The sequence below is a fragment of the Elaeis guineensis genome, chromosome 12, assembly GCF_000442705.2.
Source record: "Elaeis guineensis isolate ETL-2024a chromosome 12, EG11, whole genome shotgun sequence".
Lineage (NCBI taxonomy): Eukaryota > Viridiplantae > Streptophyta > Magnoliopsida > Arecales > Arecaceae > Elaeis > Elaeis guineensis.
In genome coordinates this window covers 76,247,473-76,262,857 of record NC_026004.2, presented here as the reverse complement: position 1 = coordinate 76,262,857, position 15,385 = coordinate 76,247,473, and the positions used below count along the sequence as shown (strand labels likewise).

General features: G+C 43.6%; 1 non-coding gene across 1 annotated transcript; it reads left to right on the top strand.

Annotated features, from left to right (window-relative positions):
* The first annotated feature begins 964 nt into the window (after positions 1-964).
* LOC140853049 (small nucleolar RNA R71) lies at positions 965-1,070 on the top strand. The gene has a single exon (XR_012136127.1). It is a non-coding gene; the product is annotated as a small nucleolar RNA R71 (small nucleolar RNA).
* The last annotated feature ends 14,315 nt before the right edge of the window (positions 1,071-15,385 follow it).

The following is a 15,385-nucleotide window of genomic DNA, read 5'->3' as shown; positions in this document are numbered from 1 at the left end:
TCCTTATTCTTGGGTGATTTGGATTTGGTTAGAGGTTTAGGATCGGTCTCATTGATTTTACTAGTGTGTTCATTGACCTTCCCACTTCTCAGAGTCATGATTGATTTGGCATGTTCAGAAAAAGCTTCTGGGGTATTAGAACTCTCAATCACAAATTGCCCTCTTGGGTTGCTCTCGGGTTGGCTAGGTAATTTTCCTCCTTCCCTCCTACTGAATGCAGTCGCTAGTTGACCTATTTGGATCTCTAGCTTAGCAATGGATTGTGTGTGGGAGTTAAGGATCTGAGTGTTGACTTCTAATCGTTCTAGTGCTTTCAGAACTTTTTCCTCAAAAGCTGAGCTGTGACCAGTAGTAGACGGTTGAGGAGCATTTTGAAATTGATGGTATGGTCCATGCCTATATGTTGGGTCCTGATATTGAGGTCGAGGTGCGGCAAAAACAACCACTGGTTGTGGTCTCCAAGAAAAATTTGTATGGTTTCTCCAGCCGGGGTTATAAGTGCTCGAATATGGATCATTTTCTGGTCTGCAAGCTTGTTGGACTTGAGCTTGTTGAATCTGCTCGTGCACAAACTCAGAAAATTGAGGTGCGGCTGGGCATTCACTAACAAAATGGTTCGGACTTGCACACAATGCACAAACTTCTTGAATTGGGTTAGGTGGAATCGAAGATTGTCTAGTATTTAGAAGACGATCTAATTTTTGGGACAGTTCATCTACCTTTTGATGGATATCTATGGCATTTCCTACTTCATATATTCCACCTCTCTTTGGGTTTAACATGGGTTTATCTCTAATAGAGGCAGACATATGATGTAATAAATTTTCACTTAAAATTTCAAACAGTTGCCATGCCTCATCCTCACTTTTCAGCATGAATGTCCCACCGCATGATGCATCGATCATTTGTCGATGTCTTTCAGATAGCCCATCATAAAAATATTGGATTAACTGCCACTTGGGTACAGCATGGTGGAGATATTTTTTAATAAGGTCCTTTAATCTCTCCCATGTTTCATGAAACATTTCTCCATCTAATTGGGAAAAACTAGTGATGACTTTCCTTATTTGATTAGTTTTTCCTATGAAAAAATATTTCTTGAAAAACTCTCCTTGCAGCTGGTCCCAGGTTGATATAGTCATGGAATCCAAAGTATGTAGCCAGTATTTGGTTTTGTCCTTAAGTGAAAAAGGGAATAATTTTAACCTAAGAGCATCATCGGAGAAGTTGTGAATTTTGACAGTTGAGCATATCTCAAGAAATTCTTCAAGATGTTTATAAGGGTCCTCATTACTAAGTCCATAAAATGAAGGTAACATTTGGATTATACTGGACTTAATTTCATATTGAGTGGCCTCCACAGGGGGTACTTGAATACAAGGAGAGTAGGTATATGTGGAAGGAGTAAAGTACTCCTTCAGTTGCTTTGGTGGATCATTCTTCTATTTTCGGTCCATATTTTTATGTCTGTTGGCTCTAAAAGTTCTTTCTATTTCTGGATCAAAAGGTTGGATTTCTGGTCATAATGATCTACGGCCAAGCATACACCTTACAATTATACTGTAGAGCAAACACAAAAAATTTTTCTTTTTATAATCTATATTTTTATAATAAAGTGAGAAAAGAATGAAGAAAATCTAAAGAGAAGAACCTAAGAATCTTAAATCTATGAAAAGAGAGAAATTAGTTAATATTTAGATGTTAATTGCAATCAACTTAAACAATCATAGACTCTCTATCCTAAGGTTAACTTAGATCTAGACAGCTCCTAACTTTCAAGACCGCCTTTGAGCACTCCAAGCTCAAGACTGGCTAACTGACTCGACCAAGTAAGCGTAAGATGTGGGAGGTTCTCTGCTCGTTGCTTTTCTTAGACACCAACTGAGTTGGCCAGGTCAGTCAACGGAACCAATTGAAAACCACTTTCTTTAACCACTTGCCTTAGACACCGAGCAATTAGCTAATCCGCACTCGGTTCAACTCTAGAGTTTTCTTATCCTATTGAGCTCGAAATTTCTAGGGCTGACGTCTAGTTGATTTTAGATTAAGGTCTAGGTTATGCAAATGCAAGGGAGTAATTTGTGGGCCAAAGAAGGGTGATCAAATCCCCACCTTATTTTAGTTAATGGGTTGCGCCCTTAAAGTTAATTATGGAGATGAGATGCAAAGAAACAAGATGTCCAATCAAGTTAGAAATTTTTATATTTGGGATTATGCTATTTTAGTTAAGTGTTATGAAATGTCAGTGACTTTTTTTTATTATTTTTTTTTAAAAAAAAGTTTATAGTTTTATCTTTTTATATATATATTTTTTTATTTTTTTATTTTTTTTAGTTTTGCAAGAAAATAAGTTTAAGTGATTAAGTCTAAAAAGCAATAAATCACTAGGCTATAAAAAGTAGCAAATTATTCTAAGCAGAAAAATTCCTAAGATTAAAAAGTAGTAAATTAGTTATGCAAGGTAATTATGTAATTATGCAAATAAGATTATCTAGCTAGAAAGCACTGAAAAATTTAAAGCGAGAAATAAAAACTGAAAAATATTTTTTTTTTTTAAAAAAAATTTCAATTTTTTAATTCAACCGTGCCAAGTTCCCCGGCAATGGCGCCAAAATTTGATGCGTAGTCGTTGATAGCACCAAAAATAACTCTACTCACTACGTAGGTAGGATGAGTCGAGATCGTATCCTCAGGGACCTTGGGCTAAGTTGAAATTGCAAAATGAAAGAAAGAAACGTTGTTTTTGATTTAGAAAATAAATTATCTTAAAATTGATGTAATTAGAAAACAAAGAGCTCGGGAGTTTTGAATTAATTTTGTACTAGTATAGTTGTATCTCTTTTTTTTTAATTAAATAGATGTGATTAATCTTAAGAAAAATATCTGTCTTTCCTCGGCACGCCCCGTACCCGTAGATCACAGCGCGTCTCCAGAAAGTACTAGGTAAACAACTCTTCTTTCCTCGGCACGCCCCATATCTGTAGATCACGGCGCATCTCCGAAAAGTAAAAGTTATTCCTAATATTAATCTAATAAGAAAGCATAAATAAAAGCATATGAAAGGGAGCAAATAAAGAACTCATGATAATTTAAATAAAAAGCATAATCTTTATTGCATATAAAGAAATACAGGAAAGTTTAGAACAATAAACCATCTCTGTGTCATTATAAAATTTTTTCTCCACTCCCGAGACTGCTAGCCTAGCTGCTCATGAAGTAGTCCCTTTCTATTCCTCTATGCAAGACTCTAGAAGAATTTCTGGGCTCCCCCTCCAATGGGAGTACAAAAGTCTTTTTATAAGTGTGAGGAGGGAGGAGTTTTACATGATTTTTCGATGTGGGATTAAAGAAAATACAAATCTTTATTTTTAAAATATTTTTAAATATTAATTTTTTTCTTTAATAAGCATCTGTTCAACCGCCATCAAAAATTCTCTGCGAACCCGTCTGCCGCGCTCCCACACCCGCGCGATGCAGCACCCGTGCCCGCGCTCACGCCCATGCCACGTCCACACCGCGTCCTCCCCACGTCCACGCCTCACGCACGCGCACTCGCGCGCTGTGCGTCCGCGCTGCTCACGCGCGCCCAAGAACAACTTCACGCTACCCTTTTTTATTCCATTTCCAAAAAGAAACTTTTGTTTCTTCACAATGACATCTACATCCTTTTTGGATTCTTTGCATAGTATCTTCATTTTCTATAATACCGGATGCGTCTTTCTTTTATTTTAATTTTATTTTAAGTCTAAATTTCTTCAAACTTGAGTCTTTTTGATCTATGAATCGGACTCTTTGTATCGACGATCATCTTTCCTGTAAAACATAAAAAGAAGCATCAAATTCTTAATAAATAAAATAAATTAAATATAATTTTCTACTTTAAATGACTTAAATTAAGTGTTTATCATTCCGCATCAGATAAATCCCAGACGGACTTCTCCAGACTTCGTCAACAAAAAATCTCCGTCCGAGCTCCTACAGCAGGTGACTCCCGCCTGAAACGTCAGCATCCGAAGCATCTGACAACAGTAGATTCGTCAGCGACCTCGAAACATCCGAGCCTCTCCTAGAATGATGATATAAAGAGCCATTCTGTTCCATCAGGCATCCCAGCCGAGCTTCAGCCGACAGATCCGAGCTCTCTGGCAAGCCACAACAAGGGCCACTACCTTACTCCACTCACTGCAACGGATTCCATGCGGTTCCACCACTCTCTGACAAGCCACGACAAGAGCCGCCATCCTGCTCCACTCTCTGCAATGGATTCCATTTAGCTCCACCACTCTCTGGCAAGTCCCGACAATGGACACCACTCCACTCTCCGCAACAAGCTCCACATGGCCCTGAACGACCCCTGACGCCACTACTCTCCGTAACAAACTCCATACGGCTCTGAGCGGTCCACTATCAGACAGTTACAGACGTTGCTGTCAGTCAGTTACGCCCTCCGTCTATGAATAAGGACCCCCATATACGTTCTTCTCTAGGCTGGTAACTCTATCTCGAAACTCTGTCAAAATTTTTGCTTGAGCACTCCATTTCTGTTGAAGCAGAGTACTGACTTGAGCGTCGGAGGGTCTTACCGGAGCACCCCCAACTCTGGTTTAGACTTTCTTTGCAGGTCCCGATGGCGGCCGCGGTCATCCCAGCTCCAGCTTCTCCGACTTCGACGAAATTCTGCACCAACAAAATTGGCGCTAGAGAAAGGAGGTGTGTCTTTGCAGTACCCTTGTTCTTAAAGGAGTACTCAACGGGACTGATTCTGGTCATCTTCTCCGACATCCTCTTCTCCTTCTTTCACTAGATCTTCACCCGATGCCTCCCCTCAAAGCATCCACCAGGCGATCCATGGCCTCCGCGGTCAGATCTCAGGCTCTGACCTCACCTCCGATTTCATAGGCTCCTCCTCCTCCTCCGGCAATAGTGGTCGACAGATTCATCCGACGCTGGCCTGAAGGTAGGGAGTATCGATCGAGGGCCCTGCCACAACCGAAGCCATCGAGGAGGGAAGAATAACCTGGAAATCGACCTCCAATCGAGATCGTCTGCACCATCTCTGGAGAGCCCCAGAAGGGAGCGGCCGACGGATCGACCGGACCGCCCAAGTGGCAAAGAACTGAAGGACCCATACCCTTTACTGAAGAAGACACCTGAGAGATCCAGTTCCCTCATAATGATGCGGTTGTAGTTTTTTTAAATAATGCTGATTATGATGTACGCCGCATTCTTGTTGATAGTGAAAGCTCGGCTGATATTTTATTTTACGATGCCTTCTCAAAAATGTCCATCCTTGACGGTCGTTTGGGGCCAATTAGCTCCCCTTTAGAAGGGTTTACCGGCGATGCTATTCCGGTGGAGGGAGTAATAACCTTGACTGTAGTTACAGGTCGATATCCAAAACAATCCAGAACTCTGGTAGATTTTTTGATGGTGAAGGCGCCGTCAACCTACAACGCAATTCTCGGCCAACCTGGCCTCAACGCCCTTTAGGCTGTAGTATCAACCTACCATCTGAAATTGAAATTCTCTACTAATCAGGGGGTCGGAGAAGTCAAGGAAGATCAAGCCCTGGCAAGGCATTGCTATAATATAGCCCTGCAAAGAAGTGGTCAGCCTGACCCCTATCCGGTTGATGGATTGGACACCCGCGACGACCTGACACCCGCGACGACCTGACAGAAGAACGGGGCGGGCCAATGGAAGATCTTGTCTCAATTCCTTTGAATGATGGGAATGAGAAACACATGGTGAAGATCGGCTCCAACTTGGGGAGAGAGGTGCAGACGCAGCTTATCAATTTCCTGCAAAAGAATGCAAACATTTTTGCTTGAACTTTGGCGGACATGCCAGGGATCGATGCTGAAGTTATGCAACACCGTCTGACCGTCGATCCCAAACACCAGCCGACGAAGGAAAAAGTTTGAAGTCATGCGCCGGAGAGACAGGTGGCAATAGCCGAGGAGGTTGATAAACTCCTGAAAGTCGGGTTCATCAGAGAGGTCAACTATCCGAGCTGGGTTTCCAATGTGGTCTTGGTTAAGAAGGCGAACGGCAAATGGAGGATGGTATAGACTTCAAAAAACTAAATAAAGCCTGTCCGAAGGACAGTTACCCTCTGCCCAGAATTGACCAACTAGTAGATGCAACCTTGGGCCACGAGCTTCTCACCTTCATGGATGCGTTCTCCGGCTACAATCAGATCAGGATGGTGCCAGAGGACGAAGAAAAAATCACTTTTATAACTAACCGTGGCCTTTATTGTTACAGGGTCATGCCTTTTGGCCTCAAAAATGCAGGGGCGACATATCAGCGGCTAGTGAATAAGATTTTCAAAGAGCAGATCGGCCACAATATGGAGGTCTACATAGATGACATGCTCATAAAGAGCAGATCCTCGGTGAACCACGTCGTCGATCTTGAGGAGACCTTCAGCGCCCTTCAAAAATACAAGATGAAGCTGAACCCAGCCAAATGCGCTTGAGTAACCTCAGGAAAATTCTTGGGCTTCATGGTATCAGGGTGCGGGATCGAGGCAAATCTGGAAAAGATTCGCACCATACGGGAGATGACCACCCCAAGGTCAATAAAGGAGGTTCAGCGCCTCACCGAGAAAGTAGCGGCTCTAAATCGCTTCATCTCGAGATCGGCCGAGCGATGCCTACCTTTCTTTCGGACCCTCAAGCAGCCCAAGAACTTCTGTTGGACCGTTAGATGTCAGTAGGTGTTCGAAGAGCTGAAGAACTACCTTGGCTCATCACCATTATTGGCAAAGCCCGAGCCTGGAGAAGAATTGTTCCTATACCTGGCAGTTTCTCCTATGGCCCTCGCTGCAGTTCTGATTAAGGAAGAAGTGAAAATTCAACGGTCGATCTACTACATAAGCCGAGTATTGAGAGACGCCAAAACCAGGTATACTAAGTTAGAGAAACTAACTTATGTCTTGTTGATTGCAGCTCGAAGGCTCCGACCTTACTTTCAAGGACACACCATAATGCTGCTCACCGATCAGCCGATCAAGGTGATTCTGCATCGAGCGGATGCCTCTGGGAGAATCACGAAATGGGCAGTCGAGCTCACGGAGTTCGACATCAACTATCGACCTCGGCCAGCGATCAAAGCTCAGATATTAGCGGACTTCGTGGTGGAATGTACTATCCCAGAGGAGGCCGAACTTGGACAAGATGAAGCCGATAATCCAGGGCTCCGACCGAACTCCCCTGAAGAAAGAGCCGATCTCCCTGATGGTTCTTGGGCCCTCTACGTGGATGGTTCCTCCAATATGTCAAGCACAGGCGCGGGCCTGATCTTGGTCAATCCAGATGGAATTATCGCGGAGTATGCACTGTGCTTTGAGTTTTTTGCAACAAATAATGGAGCAGAATATGAAGCTCTGATTGCAGGACTGAAGGTCGCCAAAGAATTAGAAGTAGATTGGCTTCAAGCCTACAGTGATTCTCAATTAGTAGTGGGATAAGTTAGTAGAAATTTTGAAGCTCGGGAGGACAGTATGGCTAGATATCTCGAAAGGGTAAGGGAGATCATCCCTACCTTCGGCAGCTTCGACATCAGGCAGATCCCGAGATCAAAAAATGCCAGGGCCGACCTTCTCTCTAAGTTGGCTACGCTGGCTATGGCCGAACTGCCTAAGAAAGTCTTCTTCGAGGTTCTGAAGCACCCAAGCACGAAAGAATCACAGTCTGTGATGGAGATCAGCTATGAACCCAGTTGGATCGACCCACTAGTTATATACCTCAAGGACGGGGTTCTTCCTCTTGATGCAAAAGAGACTTGAAAGCTTAAGAACTAGGCCTCCCGATATATCCTCTACAAAGACAAGCTATACAAGAGGTCGTACTCCTTGCCCCTCTTGAAATGTCTCCGGCCTTCCGAAGCCGACTTCGCCTTGAGGGAGGTACATGAGGGAGTCTGTGAAAATCACATGGGGGCCAGGTCTTTATCTCATAAGCTGCTCCAACAAGGTTATTACTGGCCTACCATGTACCATGACTCCATCGAATATGTCCGAAGATGTGACCGGTGTCAGAGATATGCCACTATACAAAGGCAACCTGCCTCGAAACTTACACCATTAAGTGCCCCGTGGCCATTCGCGCAATGGGGGATGGATATCCTCGGATCTTTTTTCATGGCATCAAGGCAGCGAAAGTTTCTCCTGGTGGCAATAGACTATTTCACCAAGTGGGTCGAAGCTGAACCTTTGGCAAAAATCACGGAAGCTAAAGTGCAGGACTTCGTCTGGAAGTCGATTGTCTGTAGGTTCGGCTTACCTAGAACCCTCATTACTGATAATGGGCGATAATTTGCTGGAGCAAAGTTTGTCGAATTTTGTGAGGACCTAAACATCTCCCACAACTTCACTTCAGTGGCCCATCCTCAGGCAAATGGCAAGGCCGAGGTGACCAACAGGACTCTGTTGCAGGGCATCAAAGCGAGACTTGAAAAGGCAAAAGGAACTTGGGCTGACGAGCTCTATCATGTGTTGTGGGCATACCGGACTACTCAGAGATTGCCCACGGGGTAGAAGCCCTCATAACGGCCCTGATGTGCCCCCACAGCCTTGTTAGGAACAGGAGGAGAATCTCGTCTTAACATGAGCAAAGTCGAAGGCCCGATTTCTTAAAGATCGGATGGAGGGAGAGGCCCTCACAACGGCCCTGATGTGTCCCCACAGTCTTGTTAGGAACAGGAGGAGAACCTCGTCCTAACATGAGCAAAGTCGAAGGTCCGATTTCTTAAAGATCGAATGGAGGGAGAGGCCCTTGCAACGGCCCTGATGTGCCCCCACAGCCTTGTTAGGAACAAGAGGAGAATCTCATCCTAACATGAGCAAAGTCGAAGGCTCGATTTCTTAAAGATCGGATGGGAGGAGAGGCCCTTACAACGGCCCTTATATGCCCCCACAGCCTTGTTAAGAATAGGAGGAGAACCTCATCCTAACATGAGCAAAGTCGAAGGCCCGATTTCTTAAAGACCGGATGGGGGGAGAGGCCCTCGCAACAGCCCTGATGTGCCCCCACATCTTGTTAGGAGTAGGAGGAGAACCTCGTCCTAACATGAGCAAAGTCGAAGGCCTAGTTTTCTAAAGATCGAATGGGGGGAGAGGTCCTTACAACGGCCCTTATGTGCCCCCACAGCCTTGTTAGGAACAGGAGGAGAACCACGTCCTAACATGAGCAAAGTCGAAGGTCCAATTTCCTAAAAGATCGGATGGGGGGAGAGGCCCTCACAACGGCCCTGATGTGCCCCCACAGCCTTGTTAGAAATAGGAGGAGAACCTCGTCCTAACACGAGCTGAATCCGACTATCGAGAACAAGGGGAAGACCTTGTCACGATGCAAACAAAGACTCGGTTGATCGACAAGGAGGAAAGCTTCCTCAACGACACCTCTACGCTTTCACGATCCCGTTAAGAGCAGGGGAAAAATCCTCACTCGAACACGAAAGAGAAAGGGGAAGATGAAAAAGAAAAGTCGACGAACTACTTCTACGACAAATAATAACAAACTACATCAAAGACATAAGGAACTTTGTCTCAGTCGCTAAGAGGGAACCTGACATGGGCCGAGGATAAATCGACCTCCTCAAAGTAACAAGAAGTTCGGACCCCCAAGCTCGAGCATCGGAAGAAAGCATCAAACTCAAATGGCCTCGTAAGAACCTACGGTCATAAACCAAAGGGCAAATCGACACTGCAACGACCGGGAACCTCCAAACAACGTCGACATCGAACACGATTAAAGACAAAAGGAGTCCGGTAAATAACCAGTTAATACCAGAATGGATGAGGTAATAAACAATTTCATTCTCATTTCATTGGTGAAGTATACATTACAAAGCCTTGAAGGCCAAAAAAAAGAGAGAAGGGGACAAGGTAATGAAAAATTCTCTTCTCATTTTATTGGCGAAGTGCACGTTACAAAGTCTTAAAAAAAAAAAAAAAACAACAAACAAAACAAACAGCTCTAAAGAAGCTCGGCTTCATCAGACTTCAAACTCTTAGTTCCAGCCATCGTTGAGAATTACTTCAAGTACTTGGCTTCTTCTTCCAGTCCCCCTTTCGGGTCAGCAATTACTCCAGCATTATCTTCAAAGTACATGTAGATGCCATCTTTTTCGTGCCATGGTTTCCGCTGCCTCATAATGATGGCGGGCATGACCTTCTTTCTGAGGTCAGGTTCCCCCTCACAGTGACGGCGGGCATGACCTTCTTCCTAAGGTCAGGTTTCCCCTCACGATGATGTGCATCGAGAAGCCCTCGCGGTCGAAGATGTGCCATAAGCGCGGGCTCTGGGCCATCAAGGCGAAACACTGCCAGATCTGTCTCTTTTACCCTCACCTTCTTCGCCAATCCGGAAGTTACAGCATCTTCCTGCTCGTGGGCTTTCAGGCTCTGGGCTAACATCAGAGCTGCATCCGCGCCCATATCTGCAACGAAGGAAGACCAGCGCAGTCTACAAACGGGGCCGCGGAAGCAGGAAAGGTTTTGAGGCTAACCCAGGCTGGTCTGAGGGATGCGGGGGTACAGAGATGAGGATGACTCAACGGACGCCTAAAGCCAGGAAGGAAAGACTGAAGAAGCTCCTGTACAAAGTGAGATCCCCGAAGGGGGGAGGCAGGTTTAAATAAGCGATGGGGTTCGGTGCAATAATGACTGCAAGACTCCTCAGACCAGTTCGTGACTGCCGCGTGGCCCACTCACCATGGCAAGCGGCTAAAAGTGGCCGACAATTAGCAAAACCATTATGGCATCGTACCTGGGACTGTGCTCTAGTGGGAATTCCAAAAAGAAGAAATATTTTTCGAAAAGGCTCCAGTACCAGTGTGCCGAACGTCAAAATACCTGGCAACCGCCGAGTGCAAAAATCGAGGAGAGCAGCTTCGGTCGTGAGAATTTCTCTGTACTTCATTCAGAATCCGAACTCGAAAGTAGGGGGACTGGTGTTGGGTATAAAATACCCCCCCCCCGGCCGAAGTTTGTAAAAGACCGATCCTTCGGGGCTCTTCCGGCTCCCGACCTTGTATGTGGTGCCTCTCCGAACTTCCTCGACCGTCCGGACTTCTCCGACAATGGACTTCTATGTTCACCCACCGGGCCATCCCAAAAGCCCTCTGGGCCTCACTAACAGTCGACCTCCTACAGCAGCCAACCATTCCCCGAATCTCTCCTGGACTTCTTCCGGCCACGGACGACCCTACTCCGAGCTTCTTCCGGGCTTCGTCAGCATCCAAGCTTCCCCGACAACGAGGTTTCTACAGTAACCAGACTCCTTCCAAGTTTCTACGACGGTCGACCGCCTTCCGGATCTCGATCGAGCTCCTGCGAGAGCCGAACTTCTACTACGAACGGTCTACTCCGAACTCCTACAGCGGGCTGTCTATCCCAGACGTCTATTGTAAGCAAATTCCGTTCAAGCCTCTACTATAAACAAATTTCTTCCGAACTTCTACTACAGGTAGACTTCAACCGAGCTACCCCGTAGCGAGTGGGCTCTGGACGAACTTCTACAGCGGGCACTACTCCGAGCTTCCACGATAACTGGTCCTCGCCCGAGCTCCTATAACAAACGGCCCCCTTCCGACCTCTCGCAAGAACCAAAGCCCGCTCAAACTTCTCCAGCGGATGGATTCCGGACGAGCTTCTATGACGGACGAGCTCCAGCAACTGGGTCCCTGCGATAGCCGATCGCCTCCGATGTCTGTCGAGCCTCCCTAGCGCTATCCGAAGTCCATCGCCGGCCGACCTCCTGCCAGGCTCCCCATAAAATCGGACTTCCCCGACGGATGATCTTCGGATGAGCTTCCACATCAGATAAATCTCAGACGGACTTCTCCGAACTTCGTCAATAAAAAATCTTCATTCGAGCTCCTACAACAGGTGACTCCCACCTGAAACGTCAGCATCCGAAGCATCCGACAACAGTAGATTCGTCAGCGATCTTAGAACATCCGAGCCTCTCCTAGAACGACGATATAAAGAGCCATTCTGTTCCATCAGGCATCCTAGTCGAGCTTCAGCCGACAGATCCGAGCTCTCTGGCAAGCCACAACAAGGGCCACTACCTTACTCCACTCGCTGCAACGGATTCCATGCAGTTCCACCACTCTCTGACAAGCCACGACAAGAGCCGCCATCCTGTTCCACTCTCTGCAACGGATTCCATGCAGCTCCACCACTCTCTGGCAAGTCCCGACAACGGACACCACTCCACTCTCCGCAACAAGCTCCACGTGGCCCTGAACGACCCCTGACGCCACTACTCTCCGTAACAAACTCCACGCGGCTCTGAGCGGTCCACTACCAGACGGTTACAGACATCGCTGTCAGTCAGTTACGCCCTCCGTCTATGAATAAGGACTCCCAGATACGTTCTTCTCTAGGTTGGTAACTCTATCTCAAAACTCTGCCAAAATTTTCGCTCGAGCACTCCAGTTCTGTTGAAGCAGAGTACTGACTTGAGCGTCAGAGGGTCTTGCCGGAGTACCCCCAACTCCGGTTTAGACTTTCTTTGCAGGTTCCGACGGCGGCCGTGGTCATTCCAGCTCCAGTTTCTCCGACTTCGATGAAATTCTGCACCAATAGATGCATAATCCTTATTTTTTTTATAAATATTATGTTTTTTTTTTGCTATTAATTAGATGGCAAGATTTTTGACCTTCTTGAATATATAGAAAGTTAGACCAATAATAGGGGCTACAAAGCTGGCAACAGATTTATTAACACATCTATGATGGGAAAAGGACGGATGGCAATATTCTTGAGATAGAGCTGAACGAGAAAGTGGCACCATTAGAAATTTGGTAGGCTGTATATTTGGAATGGATTGTCAAAAGAAAGAATTTTTATTTTTAATTGGGATCAGAGAACAGGTAGCCGTGCGATCATGTAATAGGAATTCACAAAACGGTCAACCATATAGATGGCCGGTTTGGCAAGTTAACATAATTATTTACTTGATTTATGGGGACGTTGAAGTGTCCCTACATATATTTATTTGTTTTCTTAATGGAGAGGGCGTATATGTTTGATAGTTGGATAGAGTTTGTACTGTTTATCAGGAAGTTTGGTACCAAATTTGGGATCGGATCAAATCTGGGTATTATTAGAGGCAGCTTACAGGACAAATTAGCTATGATTTATAGTGGACGGTGGTGGCCTTTATCATTTAATGAAAATATCTGCTGAAAAGGTAGCAAAAATGTGTTTGTGGATTAAATGATTTAAATGGTTAGGATAACATAATCATTGTCGACATATTTGAATACGATAGCATTATCTTTTTGTGCATTACGTTGTTGCTAAATCCGTTTGGACATGATTGCCATTTTACTGAGACATAAATTATGTGAACTATTTACATACTTTTATAACTTCATTTCATTTTTATATATATGCATTATGTATATTTTATGTGACAATGAATATGTGCAGATATGGCTCGACATCCTTTGTATAGAAAAAAGAGAAAACGAGTTTGTTCAATTCTGACAATTTATATAAACATGACATTTGCTGTTATATATGCATATGTATTAGTAGCTTGTTACTTAGCTTTTAGGCATGTTGAAAATAATGACACTCAAAGCGATAGTGATGATGAAGAGATAGAAGGCTATAGAAAGACTTCTTATGATAGATTCCTTGGTAGGACCACCAATATTAGGACCATGATCGGAATGAGTGATCAAGTGTGCATTAACCACTTACGTATGAATGGAGGATCCTTCTACAAATTGTGCAACATGCTTTCTAGTATTGGTAAACTTTGTGATACCAGAAATGTTTATGTGGAGGAGATGGTGGCAAGATTCATATTCATTTTTGCACAACATGTAAAAAATAATGTGGTGTTGACTACATTTTGTAGGTCCGGTGAAACATTGAGTCGGCAATTTAATGAAGTGTTAAATGTAGTCTTATGTCTACATTCCCATCTATTCAAAAAATCAAAATCAATACCAAAGAACTCAGCAGATGAAAAGTGGAAGTGGTTCAAGGTTGGTTAATCTTTTTCCTAGGTTTGTCATTCTTATTATTTTTTTACTAATTAATGATTGTTTGGTTAACTTATGATTTTCTTTGTTTATTAAAGAACTGTCTAGGGGTATTAGATAGGACCAATATTAGAGTTCGCGTGGATGAAAAAGACAAATCCAGGTTTTGAAACCGAAAGAGTGAGATTGCCACCAATGTTTTGAGTGTGTATTTCTAAGACATGCAGTTCATATATGCATTACCCGGATGGAACGGGTCAGCAAATGACAATTGGATCCTTTGTGATGCAATTTCTAGGAGAAATGAGTTAAAAGTGCCGCAAGGTAGGTTTGCACAACAAAAACATGAAATTACATGTTCACTTCCAATTTTTTTAAAGATTTAATATTGAAAATATATTTTATGTTAGGTTTTTACTATCTTTGTGATGCCGGATACACCAATTGTGAGGGATTTCTTGCTCCTTATCGAGGCCAACAATATCACCTCAATGATTGGAGATAGGGGCATCAACCAACAACTACAAAACTTTTCAATATGAAACATTCATAGGCTAGAAATATTATTAAGAGATGCTTTGGACTACTCAAGCTAAGGTGGGTAATACTTAGGAGCCACTCATGGTATCCATTCAAAATCTTCTGTCGAATCATTATAGTTTATTGTTTGCTCCATAATTTTATCAGAAGAGAAATGAGCATTGATCCGACAGAAGTAGACTTAAGAGATGAGGACGTTGAAAGCACCCCTGAGTTGTCGAAGGAGAGTATCACCACAATTGAGGCATCAAGTACTTGGAATGATTGGAGAAATGAGCTTGCTAACCAAATATTTGCAGAATGGCAACAAAATAGACAATTATATATTGGATAATGATGTGTCGTGAAACTATGTCATGTTATGATCATATTTGTATTTGGATAATTATACGTTGGACAATGATGTACCGTGAAACTATATCATGTTGTGATTATATTTGTATTTGGTATATGTTGGACAATGATGTATCATCAAACTATATCATTCTATGAACATATTTGTATTTGGACAATTATATGTTGGGCAATAATGTATCGTGAAACTATGTCATGTTACGATTATTTTTATATTTGGACAATTATATGTTGGACAATGATACAATGATGTATTATGAAACTATGTCATATTATGCTCATATTTATATTTGGATTGTAAGGTATCTCTATATATGTTCTTCTTCAATAATGTTATGAAATCATGTATTTCTTTTGAGATTGAGTTTCATTCAAATTGTTATTTGTATAATAAATTTTATTTATATTCAGGCATGAATACTAATCCTACATCCGGTAAGCAAGCTGAAAAATAGCTAAAAGCTATAAAAGGTAGGCA